The 13405-nt window shown below is 38.0% G+C and overlaps 1 protein-coding gene across 2 annotated transcripts in view; it reads left to right on the top strand.

The window, feature by feature from the left end:
* BEAN1 (brain expressed associated with NEDD4 1) overlaps positions 1–13405 on the top strand; it is a 73532-nt gene that overhangs the window by 58767 nt on the left and 1360 nt on the right. The gene's annotated exons all lie outside the window — the stretch shown is intronic.

Raw genomic sequence — 13405 nt, 5'->3', positions numbered from 1 at the left:
CCTGGCCCTCTCTGGGATTGACAGAGCAGGTAAAGCATGTAGCAAGGAAACAAGCATTAGGTGACTAGCAGAGAAAACAGGCTTTAATGAGAGCTCTTCAAAAGCAAGCCAGTGGTCTGAACATAAGATACAGAACTCTTTTTTTCTGTTCTATAGTTCATGCTGTACAATCAACCTTTATGTACAGTTTATTGATCCTTCCAAATGAACTATTATTACACAAAGCCATACCAGGCAATAAATGGACTTTCAGAGATGATGCAAGTGTTTCAGCAGAAAGCTCACATGTGAAAAATTCTGAGCCTGGCATCTAACCTGTAAAACTTCATATAAATCCACTTACAAATTTACACTGTTTTTGGACCCACACCTACAAGTCTTTACTAATAAAAGTAAACGAGCTGGCAACACAAGCAACAGCTTGAGTTGGCAGCTGGCCAGATTTCTGAGAGCAAGCTCCAATTCCTGTGAACAAGCTCAAAGAAGATATTTCTTTAGCAGACAGATCTTATAAGATTATACAGAAGGTTCCTTCCATTTTCAGTACAAAACAGGCCCAAAGCAGGCCTTTCTGTCTCTGTGTTTTCTGTTTGGAAGGGGATATGGAAGTAGTGCATGAGTGCTATCCTGTACCATGTTTTTCCATGAATTCTCCAGCTACTTCTATAATGAGAAGCTTGGCACAAATTAATAGTCTCGAGCATGTCTTACTTTGTTCTAAGAAAATATTCTGGGACGTCAATAAACCAGGATGAGAGAGCCATTAAGGTGCCCAGCCACTGCCTCCCCAAGATTCACTCCTGAGCTGAGTGAACTGCAGCCCTCAGGGGCCCAAGATTTGATTCTGTATATATGAGGAAACACTGCTCATCCCATTATTTTGCAATTCTGCATCGCAGGACAAAAGTAAAGATAACTTTTTATTGTTATTGATTTTGCTGTTTTCTCACTTTTACTAAAGTATCTTAGAAAAAAATAGTTTTGGCAAATCATCAAAATCTTATTAAGTTTTACATCTTAGCAACACAATGTTGTGAAAACTTGAAGAGAAAACTTCAGGAAAAGTGGAGTGTAGCAGATGGCTGAAAACAAAGTTATAGAGACTTTTAAACTTACTATTAATATATTATATATTCTTTTGTAACTTTCTGTTCACAAAAGCATTGATGAAAAAGCATTATATGGATATATATCAAGAGTCTTATATAAGAGTCTGATATATTTATGTATAGCTACTTCCACACTCTGCTCCATGGCATAGTATTAAAATGTATATTTGCTAATTAGTAGAACATTAGCAGAGACATGGAGATTTGGACTGAGGGGTCTCCTTTATTACTGTTGGTGCTAACAGCAAGAACTGGCTGTCAAGCATGGCCTGGAAGCAAGCAGAAGGAAGACATCTTTGACCTTGTGCATTTAAAATATTAAGCTACTGGGATCAATCTTGTTACATATGATAACATTTTGAATAGCAGGTTTAGTGAAATGTTGCATTGACCAAATTAATGGAATCTCTCCTTCTAATTCATACAGCAGATATAATTCAAAGCTAATCTAACATACTCACAAACTAATGACACAACTGTAACATGAACAGGAACAACAGAAATGAAGAATAGCAAGGGAAGTAATTGCTTTGGCAGATACCTCTCAGCACACATTTGAAGTGAAAAAATTCACTGAGTGAAAACTAGTGTTGTGCTGCCACAGGCAAGTACTAAGATGCTGGCTTGATTTAGCAGCATTGTTCCAATATGGCCTACAAAAGGCAGCAGCGTTATATCACTGCATATTGGGTGCTGCAGAGATGAGCATTCTTAAGTATATTGTTTTTACTAAAAATCATGCTTTCTGGAATTATTTTGGCAAAAAGCACGATGCCTCTATTTGGCCAAGGGGGTGATGATAATCAGTTTAGAATAATTTCATTGGTTTAAAGCCCAACTATAAAATCTAAGTAATGATTGGAATAGAAATTGTAAGGGAAAGGGTGATGAAACAAATAGCTAGAGTTAGTTTTCCCATTTCTATAGCTGAGGGAGAGCTAACTTTTCAGGATTAGGAGAGACCTCACAGAGAGGAAGCAAGTGCCTGGTTTAGAAAGGTCTTAGAACTTCCACCTCTTGCGTAGTACGAGCCCATCCTACTTTGACAGAGACCCTGTGAAATCAATGCATTAGAGTCTTGAAAGCATCTGATGTGCTGTGAGAACTGCAGCTTCCACAATCCATAGCAGTCAAATTGCTCCAACCTTCTCAAATGGCAGGTGACTTTGTCAAGACATGTTATCCAGATGTGAAAGCAAACCCTTGAAATTAATTCAGCCTCACAAGTAGATTTGCACTAACCTCAGGGGACAACTCTCACAGAAATAGAAGGTCAGTCTTTGCAAGATTCTTCTATATAGATTATCATATTGGGATTACTGACAGAGGTGCTAGAGAGGTGACAGCAGTATCCAAAAGCAGAGACCAGAAGGAAATCAGCTGTGCAGGGACTAGCACAGGAAAAGGGAGATTGCACAACTGCCTAAATCCCTAAAAAGCCTTTCTAGTACCTGAGGCAGAGGTGTGCGTGCTCAGCCACATGTCCTCCTTCCATAACTTTGCCATGTCTGGGGCATTGGAGCAGCTGTCTCAAGGATTCAACTGGCCCAGAGACTTCCTCCTGGGACTGGTTCAAACCTCGCAGTGTTGCCATGCCAAGTGAGTGACCAAGCTGAAATTCAGAAGATGAGCCTTAGTTTAAAAAACAAACAAACAGGACCAAGAGACCCATAAATCAACTGTGATGACCTTTCTCTCCGTCTCACAGGTCTTTCTCACAAAAACATCTCTTCCAACATAGCTCATAATGCAGAGAAAGCTGTACAGACATAGTAATGCAGTTTTCATGTAGGAGCAAGAACATGCAGTCAAAAAAGTAATCTACATTTGAGTGTGTCACTGCACACTCTTCACTTTCCTGTAGAAGATACAGTACAAAATACTATTTATATAAAAATTCTAATTGGGAAATTAATTCTTGAAAGATGCCTTGGGATGTTAATAATCTAATTGCTTTGATATCTAAGCGACAAATCTCATTTGAGGTTCAATTTGATTATCGATATAGATGCTTTCACTAATTTTTTTTTAACATTAGATTTACATTAGATTTAGCGGAATATTATGCACTGAGTTTTATCATCACCCTGCTAGAGTTCAGGGCAGATACAGAGAAACAGTTTGGTAAATTTGTCTTGACAGCCCAAAATATATGGTGTTCCTACCCATAAACATCCCTTCAGGATAATTAATGACTTTCTAATGAATCCAAGATCTGTGTGAGCATCTGTCAGATTGATTTTACATGATGTATAGAGGAGAAAAATGAAATAAAAATATAGCAGGTATGAACTAAGCAGGATCAAGATATTAGTGGTATTTTATAGGTTATTTCTGTCAGGTACTGATATGTTTAGCAGTGCTGGAAGTTAAGCTAACCTTCCGCAGTCTTCATTACCAGAGATGGTAAGATGATTGAAGTTTCTTGGAAATAAATACCTTATCAAGAAAGACAACTGAAGCAATCTAGCTGCTGTTCTAAAGCACTGAACTCTTTCCCCAAGATTAAAAAACCTGACCAAATTCAACTAGGACAAAACAGAGGAGCCATCTCCACCACAGCTTAACCACCATCATAGTAATTATGACTTTGAAGGAAACAGTTTTCTTCTAGAAAGTGTGTAAACCAAATACTTGACAAGTTATTTGCCAATTTGTTCAACATGCACTGTGATGGTATGAATACATTACCAAGACATTCATCTAATTGAGTGCTTAGTCTCTTCACGCTTTTAAAAAGAAGAAAAAAAAAAATCAAGAAAATGATTTGGAATTAGACAGCAGGCAGCAGACCTTTATTCTAAAAAGTCTTCTGGAATTTGGTGAAGACTGTTGTAGTTATCATTTTACATATCCCAAACACACGCTGTTGACACTACGTGGATAATACCTTTATAGACAGAAAGCATGGGCAGAATAGAGTTCCTTGTAACACATGCACTTATAAGGAGCTTTCCGAATCATCTTTTTTAATACTATATATATATATAAATATGTATTTATATATATATATATATATATATATATATGTTTAAAAATAATTGCAGTTTACATGTTTAAATGGCTGAAAGTACAGTATTGATCAAGGACCTAGTAAATTAAGAATAACTGCATTTTCTTGATGAGAAGAGTTTTAAAAATCCTAACAATAAGGAGATTTGAGGGTCCTTGCATGAAAGGAATTTTATCAACTTTTTGCCTTTTGGCCAGAGGAAATTCATTTCACCCTACTTGACTAAGTGCTTTTTCACTCCTTAGTGATTGGATATTAATGGTATGTATAGAGCTTTAGGCAACGAAAGTTATCGCCTTTTTCATCTATGACTCATGACTGTCTAATACAGTAACATCACTGAGGAATGACTCTTGAGAGATGACGGGATTTAGCTTCAGGAATAGTTTTAATGGAAGCCACACAAGTCCTCTCCATATTTCACATTGAAATGTGTCCTGCAGGGTTCACTATGATAAAAACCTGTTAGTCACCCATTATCCTCGTATTCACACTCTGATTTTTTTTTTTTTTTTAACGTGCTCACTGTACCTCATCTGGTCATCTTGTCTAATCTAAATAAGATCATTTCTAGTGAGAACTGTATTGTTCAGGCTTGATGAATTCCAGTACTGTTAACACCTGTGTACAGTCAGTCCTCAAAGCCCTCCCTTTCATATCCTCATGGCTTTCCCAATTAAAAATAGATATAGAAACAGGTTAATTGCTTTTTGATTAATTGGTTGCTATTTGCTGTGGAGGGGTTTTTTCATGACTCCCACATTTAACAGCCCATCTGGTGAGCACAGGGAGATTGCCTTGGTGCCCAATATTAAACCATCCCTTCAGAGGTCAGAGTCTGCAAATGAGATCCCAGCAAATCTGTCTAGACAAGCATTCCAGATGTCTTTGGTATATATGGAAACGAGAGTCCTTCCCTAGTGGGGTCCTCAGGTGATGCAAATGCCACTAGACCAGCGGCAGCTCCATCAGTTCCTATCTGCAGTACAGAGGGGTTTCCCTCAAGCTGCCTTCCTCTCGCTCTTCTGTACTAAGAGATCATCATTCAGGAAGATCACTTTGGTCAGAGGAACATAGAGTTGAAAGTTACATAGGGCTGCTGCAGTCTCACAGGCCTATCACTGCTGCTGCAAGCAATCCTTTCTTATAATTAATAACAAAGTTATTTAATTCCATAATGAAATCTGCAAGGATCTTTTGTCCCCATTATATTCACTCCAGAATACTTAAGGATGGAACCAATTCCTAATTATTATGGCATTCTTCTCATTTCCAGCTTAAATGTGTTTACAGCCATTTTCTGAGAGTCTCTTTTTGTGCCATTTCTCCTCCTCTTAAATGCCCAAGCCTTTCCATTTACTTGCTTGTGGTATTTGTAGTCAAAAATCATCTCAGATCTCAGCCTTCATGTTGTGAGGCTAACCCACAAAGTTCTTTTAATTTTGTCATCAGACATATCCCTTGTGTTTCTGTACCATCTGACCAGCCTTTCTCTGCACCTGTTCCAGTTTCACGCTAGAAGTGCAAATACTGTTGCATAAAAAAGCCCTGCAGCACTCAAGGCAGAAAAACCTCATGAAAGACAGGCACCAAGCATTTCCAACCAGAAACTCATTGTACTATGCTGAACAATCACAATATTCAAAGCTGTTAAGTCACTGATATCAGTACTGAAAAAAAGGAAGATTTTTCTAATTTCCCAGTAATTATACTTTCTATGCTGTACCACAGCTGGTATGTCTTTCACCTGCTCCAAATTCATTTCTGCATTAATCAGAAAAACACCCTTTCTAGGAACATGACCCTAAAACATGTCATATGACAACCCTCCTCAAATATTAGTAGGTCCTAATCATTCCTGATGACATGTAAAACTGGGCATTGGTGTTTAGAACCCTATTTGTAGCCTCTAAAACCATGGAGAGATCGGAAAGAGATTATTTGGTTACAATTACTCAATAGTGCCCATAGCTTGTCATTTACTGCATAACAATTACAGAAGTCCAGAGACAAAACACTGCTCATCTTCAAGGGATTCTGATTATACATAAGAATAATGCCAGATTGAAATGTGTCATATAAAATCTTCATGTCATAGAATGATATGCTTGCTTTGGAACATTTATTGTGATTATTTCAGTCATTTTAAAGCTGCATAGTTATGTTGAAAACTGTATTTTATCCATTTCAAATGCTATTTCGTATATGTTGGCATGAAAACATTATTTAATTTTTCATATGAAGAAGTTTATTCATCCAAGAGTCACAACTTCCTCAAGATGATTTTGATACACAGTGCAGAATAAAGATCCAGGCTTTAGTGCTTATTAACACAAATAATCCTATTGTAGTTGTGGGGAACAGAAATTCAAGAAATAACTATAAAGAGGGGGGAAAAAAAAAAAAAGGCCCAAAACCTAATTGCTGTTCTCCTTTCTCTGCAAGGGTCAAGTTACTTATGCCTTAGACACTTCAACTGTATCTTGGATCACATTTTTGACCATCTAAAAACATAAATTCTAAAGTAGGAAATAACGGTGTTATTTGTTCTTGGCTACCTACTCCAATATCAGGCAGTTACCTTAGAGAAATATTTACCACATATTTGGGAGCTTAAAAGTGAATTAAGTTAGGAGATCAGTGTCACTCTATATCTAACAGAAGGAGATAGGCTCCTCTAGAGTCCTTTAGTAGGAGTCTTTCCATTGTTTAAATAGCTATGTTTCATGCACGTGTAACAAAGCATTTAGGGACTCCCCAGAAAAAAAAAATCCAGTGATTTTAGGGAGTACTGGATCATTCTGCCATTTTGGCTGACACTGTGAGCTGTCATTTCTGGGTGCTGCATGTTTACTACTCATCCCTAACCACCATAATTTGGGATCAGTCACAGTAAACAATTCTCACATAGTATTATCCCATTCCAGAGACAGATAGATCTTGACTTCACAAGAACACAATGACTAGGAGGACTGAAAGAGCATAGGAGAACGTGGTACTTAACCATGTTGCACTATTTGTTAGTATCATTCTCCTGATTACGAGGTTCCAACAGTTTGGTGGATTTGGGGTGATTATTTTAATTTAAAAAAAGAAGACATTTTGACTATTTACTCTGAGTCAGTGTTCAAGAATTAAGCTATGTGAATAACTGAGGCTCAAATTTCTTACCTGTTATAGTTCACATAACTAGCCCTCAAAATTGGTTACTTTCCCAGTAGAGTAATATCTCTAATAGCTGCAGAATCCCAAGATTCTAAAATATTTTAATATGGAATGGATTACTATTATATGAAAATATTAAATTAATGCTTACTAAATCACTGACAAAATGCACAAAAGCAGTCTCTCAAACGAAAACTGTCACTATCAAAGTAAACATAGAAAAATATCCTGTCTCCTGACATATGTCACTGTAAGTGCAGTAAGATCAGTTCTGTTACAAAATTTCCTCGTGGTAATTACACATAACCAAAGTACATATACATTTTAAGAAAAAAAAATCTCAGAGGATTCACTCGCATAGAATTTCCAAGCTGCTGTTCTACAAACCCTACCATTTATAAACTGTGGGATCAGAGATAGCATCATCAGTCAAACTAGTTACATTGTCATCCACCACATCAGTTTAGTTTTTCTTTTGATTCTCCTTTTAGAGAGTTGCAGCATATTTGTTCTAGTTTCAGCTTTATTAGGCAACAACACCGCATAAACTATGATAAAAACAACACAGAGGATGCTTAAACCTGTCAACACATGTATTTTCCAGGAAAAGATCGGCAATTCTGTTTACTTTTATTAAAAGAAGATAGCAGGTCATCAGCAAAATAAAAACAAAATGTGAGAAAATTTCAGTAGCGTCACAACATGTAACAGAAGAATGAAGTAAACAAAAAGACACCTATTCCCAAAGAAGAATGTCATCCCCCAGATTTGTCTTTTTTCCACTAGCTATTGTTTGCTTCTTTAAAAATTCTGTAAGTAGAACCTTCTTTTATCCTCAGAGTGGATCGTAATTTATGAATGACAGCTAGTTAAATAGGCTCTTTTCTGTTTCTGTAGCAACAAACCTCTCCTAATACTCATTGCAATGAGACCTGACAAATTCATGAAGTTTTTCCCTCCCTCCCCCAAATACTCACTACATTCTGAATGAACCAGGCCAGATTGAAGATCTGCCTTTTAAAAAAAAAAAAAAAAAAAAAAAGTAGTACTGTTCTTCTCTTTGTGGGTCAAAGTTACATTTGCTAAGATGGTGTTAACAGATTTCAGCCGTCCTCCCCTCTCCTAGCATAATTATCTCTTAAAAGCTCAGTAGCATAGTCTAAAGTGACAATGAAGTTATTCTGACAACAAGACAAAGAAATGTAGACAACAGCATGTCTCAGGGTCAATAACTCTTCCTCACTCATGAATGCCTGTAAAATACATTGAACCCTAAGGTATTATAATTAAGAAAAAAATGGATTAAAGCGAATTCACCAAAAGTGCTGTAACCACGGAGTCAGGAAATAAAAGAAACTGAATTTTCTTTTTTCAGGGATGAAAAGAGATGCATGATATTCATGAGATGCGGTGTAACAAGTTGCTGTAGTCCATTACTATATTGCAGTAACATAATACTTTCCAAAAGGATTTATTTTTTGGCTAAAAGGCTTTTCCCCATAATTGCTGTACTGAACATCAAGCACCAGCTACTTTTTACACGTACAATAACGTCACAGAACTGAATCTCAGATAAAGCATAACAGTATCTTTGTATACATCTTTTGTAAGATATTAACAAGAACTTTCGTATTTTGAAGTCAAGCCATGCAATCTCCATGCTCTTGCATTTTCAGTTGCAGAACATATATATATACAGGTGCCATTACCTTAGCTGTTACTGATAGTTCGCTTTTATGATACGGCTGAGAAGTTCTGTCCACGAGTTGTGGTCTGAGTCTCACCCTACTTTCACCGTCTTTTATACTTCACCACAGTGAATTTAGGTAGCTAAATCAGTAGAAACCCAGCCCAGCAAAAACCAACTTTCTTTGCACTTGTTTAGGTCCAGACAGGGGATCACGGTTGTGGGGAAGGAGCGCAAGGGAAAGAGTGGGAGTATGTGACAGGGCAGAAGACACTTCCCTTCAGTGACAGGAGGGCTGGTTCATCCTGAAGCCACACCTTTACATGTCTGAGCTTTACAGTTGCCAGTTACTTCACCAAAATGAGCAGTTACCCTACTTTAGAGACTCGCATCTAATAGTAAAATTTTAATATTAAGACTCATCATTACTGATTGTTACTGATGTGCTGGTTCTTTTTAATTGTAGCCATTATTATGCATAGTAGAAGCAATAGTAGCATTTTTCGTAAAGTTTACTTGAGATCATCAGTTCTCTTGAAGTGCTTTACAAATCTTTCCTTTTCCAAAATAACAAGTGCTTTCTCTTTACTGATCCACTGCATTTAAAAGAGCATATATACAGAATCTATCGTGTACAACCAGACACCTACACCTTTCCCTCTCACCATCCAACCATCTCCCAAGAATTTCTCAACCCTCCCACTAATAGCTTCTGTCCAACACCAGTTTTTTAAGCTAGCCTGCCACAAAACTATCTGCATCTCATACTATTCACCCTCAAAACCTCCTAGTGCATGATATAAGCCAGGAATACATATAGCAAATGACTCGTTTATATAGCACCTAGGTAACACATAATAAACTCAGAAGAGATAGTTAAGTACTAAGCTTATTTTCAAAGGTCAGTCTTTGTCTCTAAGGCATCAGATAAACCCAAATTTGTCAATTGTAACAGCTGTCCTCCCCAAAATTAACCTGCTAGAGATCAGAAAACTCATTTGATTCTTGAGGGAAAGAACAAGGTGTTATGCTTAAAAATCACAATCTCTCAGTGATGGCACAGCTCATGCCATCACACAGGTACAACTCTTTAGGGGCTCAGGTACAAGGCACCTTGCCAGGGCTACTCTAAATTCAGTGACAAAAGCTCTCCACACAACCAAACAAGTGACGTCGCATCACCTTATCCTACCTTCGGGTGACATTTTGCACCCACTCAGCATATTGCAGCTCCCTGCACATGGTATGTTACCTTTCACTCTATAAGCAACACAAAAGCGAAGCATTCTTACCCACGTCAGGATGCCAGTGACTATCATATTTGAAATTAACACTACTCTCAACAGTGCGGGGTGGGGTAACTCTACCTTTCTGCTAATGCTGACGTGACCACTGCCCTGCTGTTCTCCTGTCCACCTTATGCCATGTTCTAGGGAAGCAGAAAAGGAGCTAAAGAAAAAAAAAAAACCCACACCACTGGGCTACAGCTTCCAGGGATACAAGAGCAACGGAGCCTGCACCTCTTTCACCACAGAAGGGAGAATAGCAAAGAAACAGAAAAAGCTCAGCATCTCCAAATAGCTCTTCTTACCCCTTGCCCTTCCCTCTGTTAAATGAGAGCTCCCATCCTCTTGGCCCTTCTGGTACCAAAGTTCCCTTGCTGGCTGTTGAAAAGGCAGTTCCTTTATTCTGTTCCAGGTTGCTCTGTTCATTCTACACACCTTACTGCAGCAAAATGCCTCTTCTCCTCAAACATGAAACTTTATTTTAAAAGACCACAGTGAGGATTAGTCCAGCATCACTGACATCAGTACGTGACAATCAGCTGCAAGAAGTGATCTCTATTACACTTTTTTTTTAATGAGTAATCCTTTAAGTCTTATGAAGAACATTTTCCCAGCTCCTGACATACATAGATAGTGGGTCCCTATGGAATTGTATATTACTTATTATAATAGTTGCTTAAAATGCTCTAATAAAAGAAGATCTGGTAAAGACTAGATGCACAAGTTCACATATTATGGACTCTTTGAAAGACGGTCTGTTTTCCTCCTTGCAAAATAAAATTCCTGCTTGTAGCATTGATAATTCATTAGATATATTACAGGAATACCTCTCTAACAGCCCTCTGAAAGCATAACCAAATTACTGAGGCCGTTAGAAGGGGGGGAAAAAGGAGGGGGGGCACTCAAACTAGGAAAAATACAAAGTTAAAGTTGCATATGCAGCCTTAATTCATCTCCGTTCCATCCTCAACAACACAAAATGCTAAGAACCTTAGCTGTAGTCTCCACTATTAGCATTTGTAAACTGCTATTGCTGTTTGCCATGTCAGCATTCTAAGCAAAGGTACCATGTTTAGACAAGAATATGGAAAACCAAGTACCAAGATCACAAACTGCAAATGGAATACAGTAATTTATTTAAAAACACACTGCTTGAATGATTTATAGTTGCCTCTTTGGCCATAATGAGCTGTAGATACAGCTGTGAAGGTGCCAAAAAGTTAATTAATTGAAAATCTGGCATGTGTTCCTGTGTTCACTGCTCTATTTGATTTTTTTTTGAAAGTGATCCTAATTGCCAAAAATGATGGGGAAGGATGGGCATTACTTGCCTTGGAGTTTGGAGGAGGAGAGGTATTTTATTTTATTCCTATCCATCACATATATATGAAGAAAGAGTACACTCAAACCAATACATTGCTTCTGGGAACAAATTGCTAGAATGCCAGGTCTCAAATACCGTAATTCATTTCTAGTTTGTTTTGATGATTAAAAATCTCCTTCACAAAAAAATCATTTTACTATTTACCCCACTGACCATCTTAGTTTTAGAGAGCTGAGCTACAGTGCATGAAAGATATTAAATGAAATCTGAAGGAAAGAGACACAGATGATCAGATAACAGTAGTAGGTAGAAGGTTCATACTGTGCCCATTTCTCCTTGAGGTCAGTGGCAGATTTCCCTTGCACTGGCCCCAGGTACAAAATCATGAATTAGACTACCTTCTTCCCTTCTGTGTCTCAAAGGGGTTCAAAATTTTCCACCTTGAAACTCACACTACTTTGGGTTTTTCAAAACTGAAATTCTTTTCACTCTTTTGCTATAGTAACAGGACCCAGTAGGAACTCTTCATTAGTCTGATTAAGTCAGCCAAAATCAGGAGAAAGATTTCAAATAAATTCACTGGGCTTGGGTCAGCAATTATCCTCAAATGTGAACTAAGTAGAGATACAGTTCAGAGTAAGTAATCCTGCAAAGTTCCCTGCTCTTCCTTTACCCTCACTGGCTTCATGTAGAGTTGAGCTTGGGGCATCACGTCCTGTCTTTGACGGAGGTCTGGGATCATTTAACAGAATGTCAGGTACACTTGAAAGCTGCAGTGGGTTTAGTAGTGACTGGATTGAGATCCTTTCCAAGTGCTACATGAAAACAATTTGACGTTCTATCTGCTGGGATATGTTTCTGAAATATCTACCAAGCAGCCTTATTTCAGGGTCTTAAGAACAGAGTTGTTTTTAGGTATCATTTGTTCTGATATATCAGAATTTTCAAGTCTAAATTTAAAACCATTGTCCTCATGAATATAAAAATAAGATAGAGAAGGGCAAAATAAAAACAACTCTGGATATTTGAGCTATTTATTAACCTACTGATAAGATTTCATTTTCTTGCCTCTCCCCCCCCCCAAAAAAAAAACACTTTCACCACACTGACTGCCCTGACCAGTCCCATTAACATCAACAGGAGCACTTTGAGGGTAAGGTATGAATGAGAGCAGCAGAACCAAGTATTTTCTAAGGCAGGGTCTCCATGGTTGATTGCAGTAGATGTGAGCTCACTCCACTGATGTGAGCTGCCCTGCCACAAGCCACTTATAATCTACAAGCAGGGTTTATTAGTTTAGGTTTAGCATGGCAGTAATGCAATTACTGGGGGCAGAATGACTGCCTGCTGTCTACAGGGAAGATGCATGCTAAATATGCTGCTTCAGGAAATATCCTAGATCTTAATCACTCAGCAGTTAGTGTGGTTGAGGAAATGGGTTCTTAATTTGTCTGGCTCCAGCAGAGTTGTTTTTCAGCTCCACTGAATAAGATAAGGTTTTTACAGGAAATATTCCCACCTCAGAAATCAGATTAAAAGTGACCCTGAAACAGCCAAGCACAGTAGCCACAAACAAAACAGGTCCAACATTTAAGAATACAACATTATGCCTGTTCCCCACCTTTGCATAGCCAGTAAGCCAGGAAAATAGGACCTTCCTGCAGACCACTAGACCTGCGCTGGTTTGATAGCAGAAGTGGATTCAGGTCTGCTTTCTGGACAAACAGATGAGGCTAGAGCACAGCCACATAATGGACCATCCTGGACAATATCAGTATGGTAAAACACGCTGGACTATCTAAGCCCATTAATTATCCTTCT

The sequence above is a fragment of the Dromaius novaehollandiae genome, chromosome 13 (assembly GCF_036370855.1).
Source record: "Dromaius novaehollandiae isolate bDroNov1 chromosome 13, bDroNov1.hap1, whole genome shotgun sequence".
Lineage (NCBI taxonomy): Eukaryota > Metazoa > Chordata > Aves > Casuariiformes > Dromaiidae > Dromaius > Dromaius novaehollandiae.
Note: the sequence above shows the minus strand (reverse complement) of the source record. Positions and strands in the feature narration are given on the sequence as shown.